We start from the raw sequence: 14,128 nt of genomic DNA on the forward strand, positions 1-14,128 counted from the left end.
GGGCCTCTCCGTCTCCCTCCCACCTCCGTCCCTCACTCCCCTCCCCTACAAGTGCTATTTTTAGCCAGGCCTGCGTGCGCCGCCCCCCGCTCCGCTCGCGGCTCGCGGCTGCCCTCCGAGCTCGGAGCTCCCCCCGCACGGCGGCGGCGGCGGCGGCGGTGGCGGTGGCGGCGCGTCCCGCACCCCGCGCAGCGCGCACCGAGCCGGCCCCGCCGTGCCCGCCGCGCTCGGCTCCTGCGGCGCCTGCTGCGGCCGGTAAGTCTCTGAGGCAGGACGAGCAAGCCGCGGGTCCCCGAGTCAACTTTCATTGCCCGCTTTGCTTGCTGCCTCGCCATTCTCAGAGTCCCCTCGTCGAAAGATGGCTGTTTGGAGAAGGGGGAGAAGTTAGAGGGTCGCCGGGCGGCGGGTGAGGTGAGAGCGGCCCCGCGGCCCGGCCTCGGCGGGCGCTGGCGGAGGCCCGGGGGGCCGTGGGGGGCCGCGGTCCTGCGGTTGTGCGGGGCCGCGCGCCGCCCGCCCCGCCAGGTGAGCAGCATCTCGGTCGGGACCCCGTCGCCGCGCGTCGCGCGCCTGGCAGCCACCGAGGCCGGGGGCGGGAGAGGAGCCCTGGGCGCGGGCGGCTGGAAGCTGCGTGAGGTGTTGTGCACGTTTGTTGTTTTTGGGGAGCGGGAGCGGAGAGACCCTGGCAGAACAAGGCGTTGGGGGGCTCGGCTCCTCCGCTCCCAGAGAACGCACCCGGATCGCGTCGCCGCCGAGCCTTTGCGTGAAAAGTTTGTTCTGCCAACGTGTTGCTTTAGGGGAGCAGGAGTTAAGTGGGGGCGCCCCGGAGGTTCCGTGGACTTCGGGTCCGAGTCTGGGTGGCAGAACCCTGGGGTTTGCAGAAAAGTTCAGGGGGCTGCTGGGCGCGGGAGTTCACGCCCGTCTCTTGGCCAGCGCGGGAGGAGAGCGAAGACCCGCGAGCTTAAGACGGTGACTCGGCCCCGTCAGACGCCCCGGGGGACGAGGAGCGCCCGGGTGGGCCAGTGGCCGGCGCCCGCTCTTGGCTCTGGGCGAGGCGCGGGTGTTGGTGGTCCGAGGATTGCGCTGGGGCCGGCTGGGGACCGGGCCGCCGCCGCCGCCGCCGCCGCCGCCGCCTCCCAGAGCCCGGGCGCGGCGGGCGCGGCGGGGAGAGGTGGCCCGCGTGTGGCGCGGAGCCCAGGATGCGGGTCCTGCGGCGTGGTCTCTGGTGCGGGTGATTCCAGGAAGCTTTGTGGCGTTTGTTTTGCCTGCCAGGTATGTGTCATTGCCTCAAAAGGACTTCTCCATGAACTATAGCTATTTTTTCTTTTTTTTTCGGAATTTGTGAGAAATGGGGCAGCTACAGATATCCCATTACATGTGAGTGGTGTGTATGTGTGTGTGTGTGTGTGTGTGTGTGTGTGAGAGAGAGAGAGAGAGAGAGAGAGAGAGAGAGAGAGAAACATGGGAAAAGGATAAGATGGGCTGAAAAGTTTAACTCTGCCAGAGGAGAAAGTGATGTTAATTTTGTTTCTCTAACAACGCCTATCCAACTGAACCCTGAAATTTCTCATCAAGAGTTAAGATTTAAGAATTGAAAGTATTTGGACCACAATCATGTTTTCAAGTCTTGCTGGTATTTTTGAAATCTCGGAAAAGGCAATAAGTAGAGCGAGAATCTATGTTACAGGAAAAAAAAAAAAAAACCCAACATTTCAGATCTTTGGAAAGAAAACCTTTTGACATTTGGAAAGGTCTGGATGTTATTTTCTGATGCCCCAGAAATCTTTTTAAATCTCATAATTAGTGACAGCACAGAGTAAGTTGCAGTTAATAAATGGGGACAACTTAAAAATCATGTTTGGAAACCATGTCGTTTGAACGACTTGGTGCTTGTAATGTTTACTGTGGAAATTACTGTGACTGAAAATTGGTTGATGAATATATTTGCCTTTGACCATACATAATTAGTCTTGCTTATCCTTTTGAAACAACTGTTTCAGTTTGGACCAATTACTCAAACTCAAAATCATTGATGGAAACCATTCGTATTTAAAATGCTTAATAAGAATATTGTATTTCTGAAAAAGCAAACTATTTAGGCAGTTGTAAAACTTGTCTAATTTATTCCCATCTATTTTGTTTGAGTGGGCAAATCTCCAGAGGAACTGCATTTTCTGGGACTGTGTCATTTTTGGTGCAGGAAAAAGCTGATGTGTTGCTGTATGATTCAGCTACAGAACAGGTGCATGTACCCGTGGCATTCCTCAGTCTGACCTCGGATGGCTGCCAGCTAGAGGGAGAGGGATGCTCTCTCAGCTCTGCGCCACTCATGATAATCTGCGCTTGACTATGGATGGCGGTTAGAGGCACATAAGCTTGTTCAGAGGGAGGTTAAAGAGTTTTAAGCTAAGTACCAATTTATTAGGTAGGAGACAAGTTTTTTTGTCTCCCCTCCCCCACCCATAATGTCTTCCTGATTCTCTTCCTGTGCCTATTGGGCCAGCCTTTGTTGGGAAGTCTGACCACCACTCTGGCTAGAGATTGTTCGACATACTAAACTCCAGTTTCTGTAAAAATAATGATGCTCTTCTGAAATTAAAAGGCAGTTTTATATGTGCTTATAGATTTTTATGATTGTTTTGTGGCCAAATTAACCATGCCTTTTATTGTAGTAGAAAGAGTTGCTTGGTGAAGCTACTGTCACCATATGTGCATAACTATTTTATATGTTTAGGATACAGATGAACTTTTATTTGAGGTTGTAAAGAGTTTTAAATCTGAAGGCCAGTTGCCAGATAAAAACCTGTTTAATTAGTTTAAGTAGCACCGGTAATTCATCTTTTTATTTGTATCTGCACATAAGGACTTTTGGATTGATATTTTCATTTCTTTTTATTAGAATAACTTTTTTGAACTTGTTTGAATATTACAACATATTATAATTTACAACTGCTCAGTGGGGAAGGTGTGGGCTACTCTTAAGTAGAGAGATGGAGAAATAGCTAACAAGGAGAGTCATTTGAGAAACATATGGACATCATAAAACCCTTCTGTCCGTAGCATCTGTACCTTCTCATTAGTGAAATAATGTAGTTAGGGACTTTTTTTTTGTTATCCAAATGTGACTTTTTATTTTTGCTGTAGCGGACTTTTTTTTTTTTTTTTTTTGGTTTGTGTGAAAATGTAGTTTATATTAATGTTTAAGTTGGTGGGGGCTTTTAAAGCCTGCATCACATTGAGTTTTTATTGTATCCCTCTGCATATATGCATGCTTGCTTTCCATCTTGCTGTATTATAACTCTTAGGCTTCTTGAAAGCATTTCAGAGACAGGTAGTATGAGTCGTTGTTCTCATCTTAGGAAAAAGGAAGCAGGTACACTGCTAAACCCAAGGTTCCACTGAGTGAGTAGTGTGAAGCAGAGGATGCCATTCATGTGCCCTGCATCACAGGTCACAGAGCCAAGTGGTGCCTGTGTCTGGCTTTTGACAATTTCGTAAACAGATAAGTTCCTAGGTTTTTTTTTTTTTTAAGATTTATTTATTTTACTTGAACGGTGGAATTACAGAGAGGGAGAGCAGAGAGAGACTGGGAGTGAGAGAGAGAGGGAGGGAGGGAGGGAGAGGGAGAGAGATCTTCTATCTGCTGGTTCACTCCCCAAATGGCCTCTATGGGTAGAGCTGGGCCAGTCCAAAGCCAGGATCCAGGAGCTTCTTCTGGGTCTCCCACATGGGTACAGGGACCCAAGGACTTGGATCATCCTCCACTGCTTTCCGAGGCACATTAGCAGGGAGCTGGATTGGAAGTGGAGCAGCCGGGACTCAAACCCACACCCATATGGGATGCTGGTGCTGCAGGTAGAGGCTTAGTCTACTACACCACAGTGCTGGCCCTGCTCCTAGGTCATTATTTTATTTTATTTGAAAGGCATAGTGACAGGAATGAGAGGGAGAGAGAAGAGAGAGAGATCATTCAAGAGATCTTCTATCTACTAGTTCATTCCTCAAATACCTTCAACAGCTAGGGCTGGGCCAGGCCAAAGCTAGGACTCTGGAATTCCAGCTGGGTCCCCCACATGGGTAGAAAGGATCCAAGCACCCAAGCTTCATTGCTACCTCAGGAAGCTGGAATGGAAGTGGAAAAGCTTGAACTTGAACTAGGAGCTCTGATATGGGATAAGGGCATCCTAAGTCATGGCCCAATTCAATTGCTGCACCACAATGGCTGGCCTCTAGCTTTTGAAAGTTCACATATATATAGATGTGATGCTCAGTTTATTTTTTAAGAACATTTTATTCATTTAAAACTCAGAGTTAAAGTGAAGGAAAGAGAGAGAGAGGGAAACTTCCATCTGCTGATTGACTCCCCAGATGGCCATAATGTCCAAGGCTGGACCAAGCCAAAAGCAGGAGCCAGGAGCTTCATTGGATCTCGTACGTGGGTAGCAGGGTCCCAAAAATTTGGGCCATCTTTGGTGTTTTCCCAAACCATTAGCAGGGAGCTGGAGCGGAAGTGGAACAGCTGAGACATGAACCGACGCCCATATGGGACCCCAGCATTGCAGGTGGCGGCTTTACCTGCTATGCTATAACACCGGCCTCTGAAAATTTTTAAATTAAGAAAAAATAAACAACTAATTGACAAACAGACATCACAATCTCATCCGCTGGGTCTCTCTGCAAATGCCTACAATGGTCAGGATTGGACTGGCTAGAAGCCGGGAACCAGGAACTCATTCCAGGACTCCTAGTTGGGTGGCAGGAGCCCAATTTGAACCATCACCCATGACTCCCAGGGTGCGTTAGTAGGCAGCTTAGAGTCAGGAGTTGCAGCCTGATATTGAGCCCAGGTTCTGTGATCTGTGATGTGTGATGTAGGCATCTTAGCCATGAGGCTAACCTCCTTAGATCAAATTTTAACTTTTATTGTTTGTTTATTTGAGTGGCAGAGAGACAGAGTGAGCTCCCATCTACTTGTTGACTCCCTGAATGCCTTCAGTGGCTTCACCTGAAGCTGGGAGCTGGGAACCCAGTCCAGGTCTTCCATATGAATGCCAGGGACCCAACGTCCTGGGTACACATTAGCAACAAGCTGGCAGTGGAGCTAGGACTTGAACCCACACACCCTCATATGAGATGCCATCAACCTAACTGGGATCCTAACCACAAGACCAGAGTCCTGTCCCTCAGATCAGATTTTAGACCAGTCGGTACAATAGTAGGGGATGGACCCTTACTACTGCCTGCTGATGAGAGAGAACTGTCACTCTAGTAAAGTAGTGCTAAACACACACGCACTGCTACGTCTCAAGGGTAACCATTCTTGCAGTCAATCAATAGCCTACGCATTGCTCTTCCCCCCGGCCTCACCTGATCTTATCTACCGTGCACCGTGCAATTGACTGATCTCAGCACCCTGTGAGATAGATCAGCATCACTCTGAAGCTTGGGGATCATCAGCCTGACCAGTGAGAGCATGCAAAGCCAGGTCTGGGGAAGAGAGTATTGACAGAGGGCAGCAGTGGACAGTCCACTCCAGAGCCAGCCTGTCGCACTTGGGGGTCACGTTCTGGATGCCAGGAGCTCCTGTTTGTCTTAGTGGCTCTGCTTCTTTGGTTGAACTTACAGACATCGAAGTAAGCTGAGGGTTTATGGGATTTCCTAGTCTTTTCTATCCATGTAGATCTTAAAGCTACTTGTTCATCTTTTTCTTCATCCCACCAAATCCGGGCTCTTTTATATCTCAGCAGAATCTGTCAGGTTAATGCCCTCATGATCTGTAACAGCCAGGGTGATAGACTTCTGCTATTGTATTTTGAGATTCAGAAGCAGAATATATTATCTAGGATGTGGAAAAAAGCTTCGCAGGTTCATGGAAAATGCTCACATGTAATCTTATGGAAGCGTACATGTGTTTGATGGAAATATTTTTGGCATCTCTGAGTAAGCAGACAGTACTCGGAGCCTTTTATTACATTAATGTATACCACATAAGGTATATATATATATATTTAATATCCCTCTCTGTCAATGTATGGCTTATAGGAACTCATCCAAATCATTTTAAATGTGAAGTACTGATTAAAAATAAGTGTCTGTTCCAGTGTGGTTTGCTGTTTACTATAACTGAATGCTGTTTAGAGCCTCAAACACGGAAGACTCCTCTTCATTCTTTGCTGCAGCAGAGTCTAGTGTGCTAACGCTAAGGTGGAGGAGAGGTGAGGTTGCTGGAGATGGTGCCCTCTCATTTCTACAGAAACCAGGGCCAGGCTGTGCACTGGCCTCCTTCAGGTGCAGTGAGGGTAAGATTTGCATGGATTGTGGACCACTCAAGGTACTTGGAAAGAAGTCATGCAAACTAACTAGTTAACCTTAGCATTGCATACAATTACTAGAGGATGCTGAAGATTGCATTGCCACAAACATAGCAGCTTAAGACAGCTACGGTTTTATTTACCCAGTTTTCTTGCTCAGGAGACCACTCAAGGCTCAGTTGGGTCCTTTTGCCTTTTGGCAAGGGTTACAGTCTCATCCAAGGCTCAGCTGGGGGAGGATCTGCCTCCAAGCTTCTTATGTTGTCAGCAAAATTTATCTCCTTGGAGTTGTAGGACCGAGGTCTCCTTTTTCCTTCTGGCTGACAGCCAGAGACCACTCTGAGCTCTTGGATGCTGTTTGCTGTGCTTGACCATGTGATCGTCTCATAGGTACTGTGACAACGTGATGGCTTGCTGTCTTGCTCTGCTCTGGCAAGACAGTCTTATACAGCATATTGTAATGGTGGGAATGATGTCGCCTTTTATAATGACATCCTGTTCTGTCGTATAATCAAGGGAGTGACATCCATCATGTAGCCATGTTTTGTTGAGTAGAAGCAAGTCGTGTGTTTGACCTCAGCTTAAGGGGAGGGGCTTGAACAAGGACGGGACTCATTGTAGGTCACTGTAGGATGTGCCCACCACATTGACCTGCTAGTAGGATCTCTTATGTGGTAAGCAGATCTCCTTTACAAACCACTCATTTCAAAATAAGGCTCAAAACCACTCTGCAGAACCAGTTCTGCGAGATCCTGTTGCTGCTGGCATGCCATCCCGCTTCTATAGCAGAAAGAGGGCTCTGTAGCATGAGAGGGAGGATTCTCCATATATATGGGATTCAGTGATTTACAGCAAAAAACAATGTCAGGTGTTCACCACTGAGGAAAAAAGAAAGAACGTGAGCAATGATTGCCTTGGGAAATGTTTAAGTTTTCGACCCACACAGGGTGTGATAAGCATCTGGAGATCAGAGTGAATTGAAAAGTGTCTGAGATGTGCAGCTCCTTGGAAAGAAAGCCTTTCTGGGGTTCAGCAGAGGGATGGAAGCCAGGGATTAGGAATTGTGCTGAGAAAGGAGTGGAAGCGAAGATGAATCCAGGCCGCACGTTCCTTCTCGGGGATGACTTAGTCACTGTTATATTCTTCATGGTAGAGACTTCAGGGGACTGGTCCCACCAACTTCGCAGGGACCCAGCCCTGTGGTTTGGAGCCCCACGGCATGGCTTCCCTTGCGTGGCTAAGGACGAAACAGAACCAAGGCCCACTGCAGATCCCCTGTCCTGTGTCTGTGGCCTAGTGACTGTGGGTGCTGGGGAGGGAGGGGTTTGGGAGCCTGTTGAACACATAGCCCATTAACCTAGCACTTTATAGGAACAATTTTATCTAATCTCTGTGCCACCCCCGGCAGCCTAGCTCCTGTTTCCTCTTGTTCTCTTTCCTGCCACTCTGAGGTAAATGCAGACTTAGGTCACCTACCTTGCCTGGGCTCATTCAGGCAGGGGTATCATCAGGATTTGTGTCCCCTGTAGTACACATTTTATGCTTAATCGGTATGTTTCGAAGTTTCCAGAAGTGAAGCCTGTTAATTCTTTAGAGTGAATATCAACTTGCTCTTGGGCTCTGTCATTCACCCAGAGAAACCTGGGTACTGGAAGGTGAGGGTTAAGAGAGGAAAGAGAGTGTGCTGTATCATGCCGCCTTTTATCTTCCCTGCAGGAAGTACAGATTATAGGTCTCTGTTAGATATGAAAGTAAGAATAGGGAGTGGAGGCATTGCGTTTTTATTTCTACTTATCATTTTGGTTAAAATCAAACACTCTGCATCTCCTTTCTCTCCTGTATGTAGATTTCTACTGTTGAATTGAAGCAGGAAACATTATGAATTCATTGCTTCTTTGGCCATAGGGTTCTTTCTATAGCTTTTTCAGTAGATGCCACTGTTTTGATCTACTTGAAAGGCCTATTGAGACATTCTTCCTTTGTTCTTCTATTACTCCGTCCCCCTTTCTACTCTGTGGTACATCTGAATTCTATTCATAGCTATTCTACTTTTTTCCTTCTGTTTTATGTACTTAAATCTCTTCTTTAAATGGTTCTACTTCCATTGATCAGAATCATTGGCCCAGATACCCTTGCTGCTCTACTGTGAAATTCAAGTTCAGTGTGGGACCCAGGATGTCTTATATCTTTTTCTGTTAATTTTACTGAGCTGTAGACTCTGCATCCCAACAGTCTGTATGAGAAAGCCTTTCAAGATTGCTCTGGATATTTGAGTCAAAATGTAAACATTTTAAGCTGAACACCTTAAGGAAGCACTCTGATTGGATTGTGTGAGTTCAGGTGCAGACCTGCAGCCCACTGTATGTTCCCATGTCTGTCTTTTCAGAATGGTACCTTTCAAAAAGAAAGGAAGAGTGAACCACCCCAGCCCCATTGGGCTTGAGTGGAATAACCTTTTTCAGAGCACAGTACAGCCCAGAAAATCTTAAAAACAGCATTTTTTCCTTCATCCAGCTTTTATATATCCTAAACTACCTTAGGTCCCATTTGGCTCCCAAAGCTCAAAACCCTTAACATGACACCAGTTCTTTCAGTCTGTATCCAGCATACCTTTATTTTTTAATTGTTGCCACTCCTTAATTTATACTTAGTAAGTCTTCAAGGATTTAAGTTGTAGGCTTGGAGCTTGCAGGTGGTTTATCTTTTAGAGAAATGGAATGAGCCAGCCAGAGAGAACAAATCATCATGTAAAGAAAAGTCAGGATGGGGAGGGAGGGAGGGAAGGAGGGAGAAAGAAAGAGAGAGAGAGAGAGAGAGAGAGAGAGAGAGAGAGAGGAGACAAGTACAGTGTTTCGGTCCCTGTATCTGACCATTCTTGGGAGCCCAGTTCCACCACTGATTGGTTTGAGGTTATGTTATGAAAGCAATAAACTATGCATAAATTGAGTTTCTGCTTCTTGCAGGATAAGAGTCCTGAATAGCATAGGTTTCGTTCATTCTCTCATTCTCAGTGCTTTTTCTGAATATCTGGCCTCCAGGACTCTGGTTCTATCAGAGCCAGAATGAGACTCTCATTCTTCTGGGGGTTTATTTGGAGAGTGCGCCCATCAGGCAGCTGTACCTTCTCTGCTCTGCTTTTCTTCGAGGCCCAGCTTATGTCCCACTTCTTTTGTGATGCTGTCTCTGATGACTGCAGCTCCTGGTGATGTCACCCTTCTCTTCTTTCCTAGAGTAGTTAGGATATGGCCGTGGTTCCCACAGCCTTACAGACTGAATTCTAGTATTGATTGAGAGAAGCTTGAATTAAAAAAAAAAAGTAGATGTTAGGTCTTTAAAGGCCATTTCATTTTATTACCCACACAGCATCTTTGTACTGGAGAAATAGAGAATATTTAATATACAGAATGATTCACATAGGTATTTGTGGTCTCTTTGCAATTACTCTGTGGTCCACTGGAGATCCATGACACGATTCCCATCCCAAGCCCCTGGTTCCTAGACAGAGAGGCAGACAAGGTTTGGCTTCCTAGCAGGTACCCTCTCCAGATACAGTGCTGTGCTGCAGGAGGAGTGGGCTGATTTGAGCTAAGACTACTTCTCTGTGCAATGTACTTCTTTTTATTAAATATCTAACTCAAGTTTGTGGAACAGAGGACCAAACATAAATACGTTTGCATATCTGTATCATAAGTTATAAAATGAAAACCAGTGAACAAATATAAATGTGAAAACTGAGGTGATGAAATGAAAAGGAACAACATGGAATCATGTTACTCATGATATTGTGTTGTTGAAATTACATATTGCATATGTTGGGTTTGAGAGTATGACGCTTCAACCTTAGATTCTGTTCTTGTTTAATCTTGCTATGTTTTATACTAATATAAACTCAGAAGAATGCCCTTTTAGAGTAGATTAAGAACAGACTTAACTGCAAGGCTTGCTTTGCTGGTTCAGTGCAGTGAGACTTCATACGTGACCAAGTTCCTCCTAATAAATGCGTCATTCTCAAATGTCAGTTCTAATGAGATAGCACCTGAGAACTCTGTAACGTCCTTTTGTTTTCTTGAAAACTACTGAATTCTCAACCAAATGTGTAAGCCACATCTACCGGCTGCTGGAATGGAGAACAGACTTATCAAAACTACAAGGAGATGGACTGTGTGCATGGAGATTTCAGCTGCGTTCAACATGATTTCAACCGCTGTGGTGCAGGTACTTTTGAAGGCTTCTGCTATCATGTGTTCTCCTGTGCCTCAGTTCATCTGCACTTTTCTCTACTGAGCTTTACTTGCTTAGCAAACTGTATTATTTGGCCTTCACCTAACACATGTCTGATTAAAAACCTCACCAACAAACCAAGGAATGAAAATTCAGTGGTAGTACATGGTTTTAAGCTGCTTATTCAGAAATTAATTAGAATCAGTTTATATTTAGATTATTATCCCAATGAAAAGGAGAAAAATTCCACATCAGACCTGTGGCTCTCAGTGTTAAGTACACAGCCCCAAATTTAATAGCACTTACAGCATTTTGCATCTTGCTCTGTGTCGTGTGTTGTTAACTTGTTTGGAAGCTCCTTGAGGTCAGAGAGAACACGCTTACTGTTCTTTGCTTTCTGCCACAGCATTAAGTACATTTTGTCCAATTGGTGCCCAATAACAGCTTGCTGATTGGCCTATTATTTATATCTTGTTATTTTCCATTGTCCTGAGCTCCTTGAAGGTGGGGGACTCTTTGGTTTTAATCTGTCATCTCTGAATGCCTCATACAGTGACTTGCCCTTGAGAAATGCTCAATTATGAAAGGATGCATGAGATTTCTAAAATCTCATCTCATATACAGGGTGCTTCTAATAACTGTCTAGATCAGTGCTGTCTGGTAGGTCTTTCTGCGATGAGGGAAATGTTCCTTCTCTGTCCTTTCCATTACCAAAGCCACCAGGCACACATGGCCTCTGTGCACTTGAGACGTAGCCAGTGCAGCCATGGGCCTGAATTTATTCCCTGACTTAACTTTAATTATTAAATAGCCTTACATTGCTAGCAGGCAGCACAGGTCCAGGTGATAACCGTCTCCATTTTCAGGCTCATTTGCCCACCTCTCCCTCATGAATACCATTTTTTTTGGTGTTAAGTGGATGCTGCTTTTGGATTTTGTTGTAACTGGCTGGTCACATCAGGTTTCTTTCGTTCATTCCCCAAATGACCCATAACACTGCCTGCAATCTCTTCACTTACCCCACCAGCTGATCTGAGGGGTTTTATCATTTTCTTATTTGTCTCTCTCAGAGAGGCCTGATGCTCAGTACTGTACAGAGCAGGGTTCCCTTGCTCTTTTGTCTTTAGCAGCCTGGGTTTCCCTGTTTCCCCCTAGGCTCTCTGTTTTAGCCCTTTGATTTCCTAGTAAGCCCAATTAAGCTTGGGTTATCTGTTTTCTTAGTAGTAAGTAATATCATCATCTTTATCATCCTTGCTGGTGTTTTTGCTGTTCTGGCCTACATTTGATATTATGTTCTGCTGACACTCTGAACAGGTTTGATGATTCCTTCTGTCCTATTGATTTATTGGCTTATATTGCCCTTGTAGCCTGCCTGGTATGGAGGAAAGACAAAGGAACATCCCACACATGTAAACTCTTCAGCATTCAATCCTTACCTAAGGTGAAAGCCCATCCTGAGTTTCACAGCTGTTGCTGAAGTGCATGCAACCCACACACCACAGGACTGCCCACCTAGAAAAGCAGGGATTCCGTCTGCAAGTGGCCAATCACTTTTATGCAACTTGGGCTCCATTAGAGCGAGACTTGGATTAAAACCTGGCCTACACACAGTGAGCATTGGTATTGGGTGTATTCACACGTGTTGTGTGAATACTGAATGTCAGAACACTGAATATAATAATACGTGTTGGTTATCGAGGCTTGTGGTGCAGATCAGTTGAAATAAACTCTGCTGATAATCAGAAACACTTGATAGAAGCCCTCATTCATTTTCTGTTTGCTGCTTGAGATTTAATAGTTGTTGGAGACAGCAGGAAATGGATTCACAGACTTCAGCATGAAGACATGTCTTTTGTTCATTATCTTAGCTTAGCTTAGTGGTTCCCAAACTTGGTGTGCAAGAGCAGTCCTGTTCAGGGTGACACACACAGGGGACTGTAACCCACACTGTATGGATGCCGCACCCTCCTTTCCATGGCCGTTCTGTCCATACTGGATTTTCATCTTGGAACCTACCCTTCCCTCACTACCCCTAAAATGCATCTCCTCTGTATTTCTCTTCTTTCCACGTTCATTCTCCTTGAGAGAACTTGTGATGCGCTTTTGAATAGTTTCACACAGCAGGAGACAACTCAGAAACAATCTGTAGAATTTTGTACTCAGGAGTCCCCAAGTGTGGTTTGATCTGTTTATTGCTTGCCTCTTCATGGTGAGATGCCTGTACTGCTTGGTTATTTTCTCCCTGACACCTTACTGATGATCATTCTCCTAAGATGCCCCAAGGATGTGAATCAAACCTGAAGCTCTTTTTTGGCAAGTTGGGGAAATGAGGAAGGGAAGTTTGTTTTGTGACTGGTGCTATAAACATATATTTTTTAATCTCCTACTATCTTTTGGATCCATTTTTCTTAAATCCTAAATTAAATTAAACATTTGTGTGATCTTACAGTGAATTGTTTACTTTCATTTCCAAAGTTCCAGCAAGGCTGTTTACAGTCGAGTTAACTTGTTGACTTACAAGAATGCCTTTTTGAAGTTACTTTTTTCTCTGTGTAAACCAGTGTAACAAATCCAAAAATATAGTGCTAAGAAGTACTCAACCCCAGTGGGCAAGTGTAAGGTCAGATGGAATGGGGTTTCAGGATAATGGCTACAGTTTTAATTTCTCTAGAATAACAGATCTGAAATATCCTTTTGTGAATTTATACTTTTCAAGAAACTGTTGAAAACCCAGTAAGATTTATCTCATACTCTGTTTCATGTCTGTTCACGCACACTGCATTATTTCTGTTAAAGTAAGAAATAGAGGCAGGTGTTTGGACCGGTGGTTAGGACACTACTTGGGAGGCTGCGTCCCTTAGTTGAGTGCTTGGTTCGAGTCCTGGCTCTGCCTCTTAATGTCATCTTCCTGCTAATGTGCATGGGCTGCTGGGCATTTGGGGAGTGAACCAGTTGATGGAAAAGCCCTCTCTGCCTCCATCTTTTTGCCTATCCGATAAATTGAAACATTTTAAATAGCAGTAAATAAATATTTAAAGAGATTCACATAAGACGTGTTGTGTGTTATGTAACTAACTGTCTGGTGCTCTTCAGTCCTTTGTGCGTACACCTGGAGTTCCATCTGATCGCACTTTCCTTCTACCTGAACGACTGGTTTTTTGACAATTTCTGCTGGTGGTAAATCCTTTCAGTCCTTTCAGCTTTTTTGAGATTTGAGGGCATCTTTTTTTCATCTTATTTTTGTGAGATTCTTACTGGATATAGAATTGTACATTGCTTTTTTTTTTTTTTGCTTTTAATACTTTAAAGATAATTGTTCCACTGTTTTCTTTCTTACTTGCATTATTTTTTAGGAAAAATCTGCTGCCATCTTTATCTTCATTCTCTTCTATAGATAATGTTCTTATAACATTTTCTATTTATCACTAAATTTAAACAGTTTGATTATATGCCTTGATGTAGTTTTATTTGTGTTTCTTGGGCTTTGGGTTCATTGAGTTTCTCTTGGGACCTATGGGCGTACAATTTCCCTCATATTTGAAAATATTTAGTCATTATTTCTCCAAATTTTGGGGGGGGATTCTACCCCTCTTCCCGTC

General features: G+C 44.9%; 1 protein-coding gene across 1 annotated transcript in view; it reads left to right on the plus strand.

The window, feature by feature from the left end:
- The first annotated feature begins 220 nt into the window (after window positions 1-220).
- The window catches only part of HDAC9 (histone deacetylase 9), a 659,964-nt gene continuing 646,056 nt past the window's right edge, over window positions 221-14,128 (plus strand). Inside the window, exon 1 of the mRNA XM_089315332.1 lies at window positions 221-255. The gene's annotated coding sequence lies outside the window, so the exon portion shown is untranslated. The remainder of the gene's footprint in view (window positions 256-14,128) is intronic.

The sequence above is a fragment of the Oryctolagus cuniculus genome, chromosome 16 (genome assembly GCF_051225735.1).
Source record: "Oryctolagus cuniculus isolate XC-2025 breed Fujian yellow rabbit chromosome 16, ASM5122573v1, whole genome shotgun sequence".
Taxonomy (NCBI): domain Eukaryota; kingdom Metazoa; phylum Chordata; class Mammalia; order Lagomorpha; family Leporidae; genus Oryctolagus; species Oryctolagus cuniculus.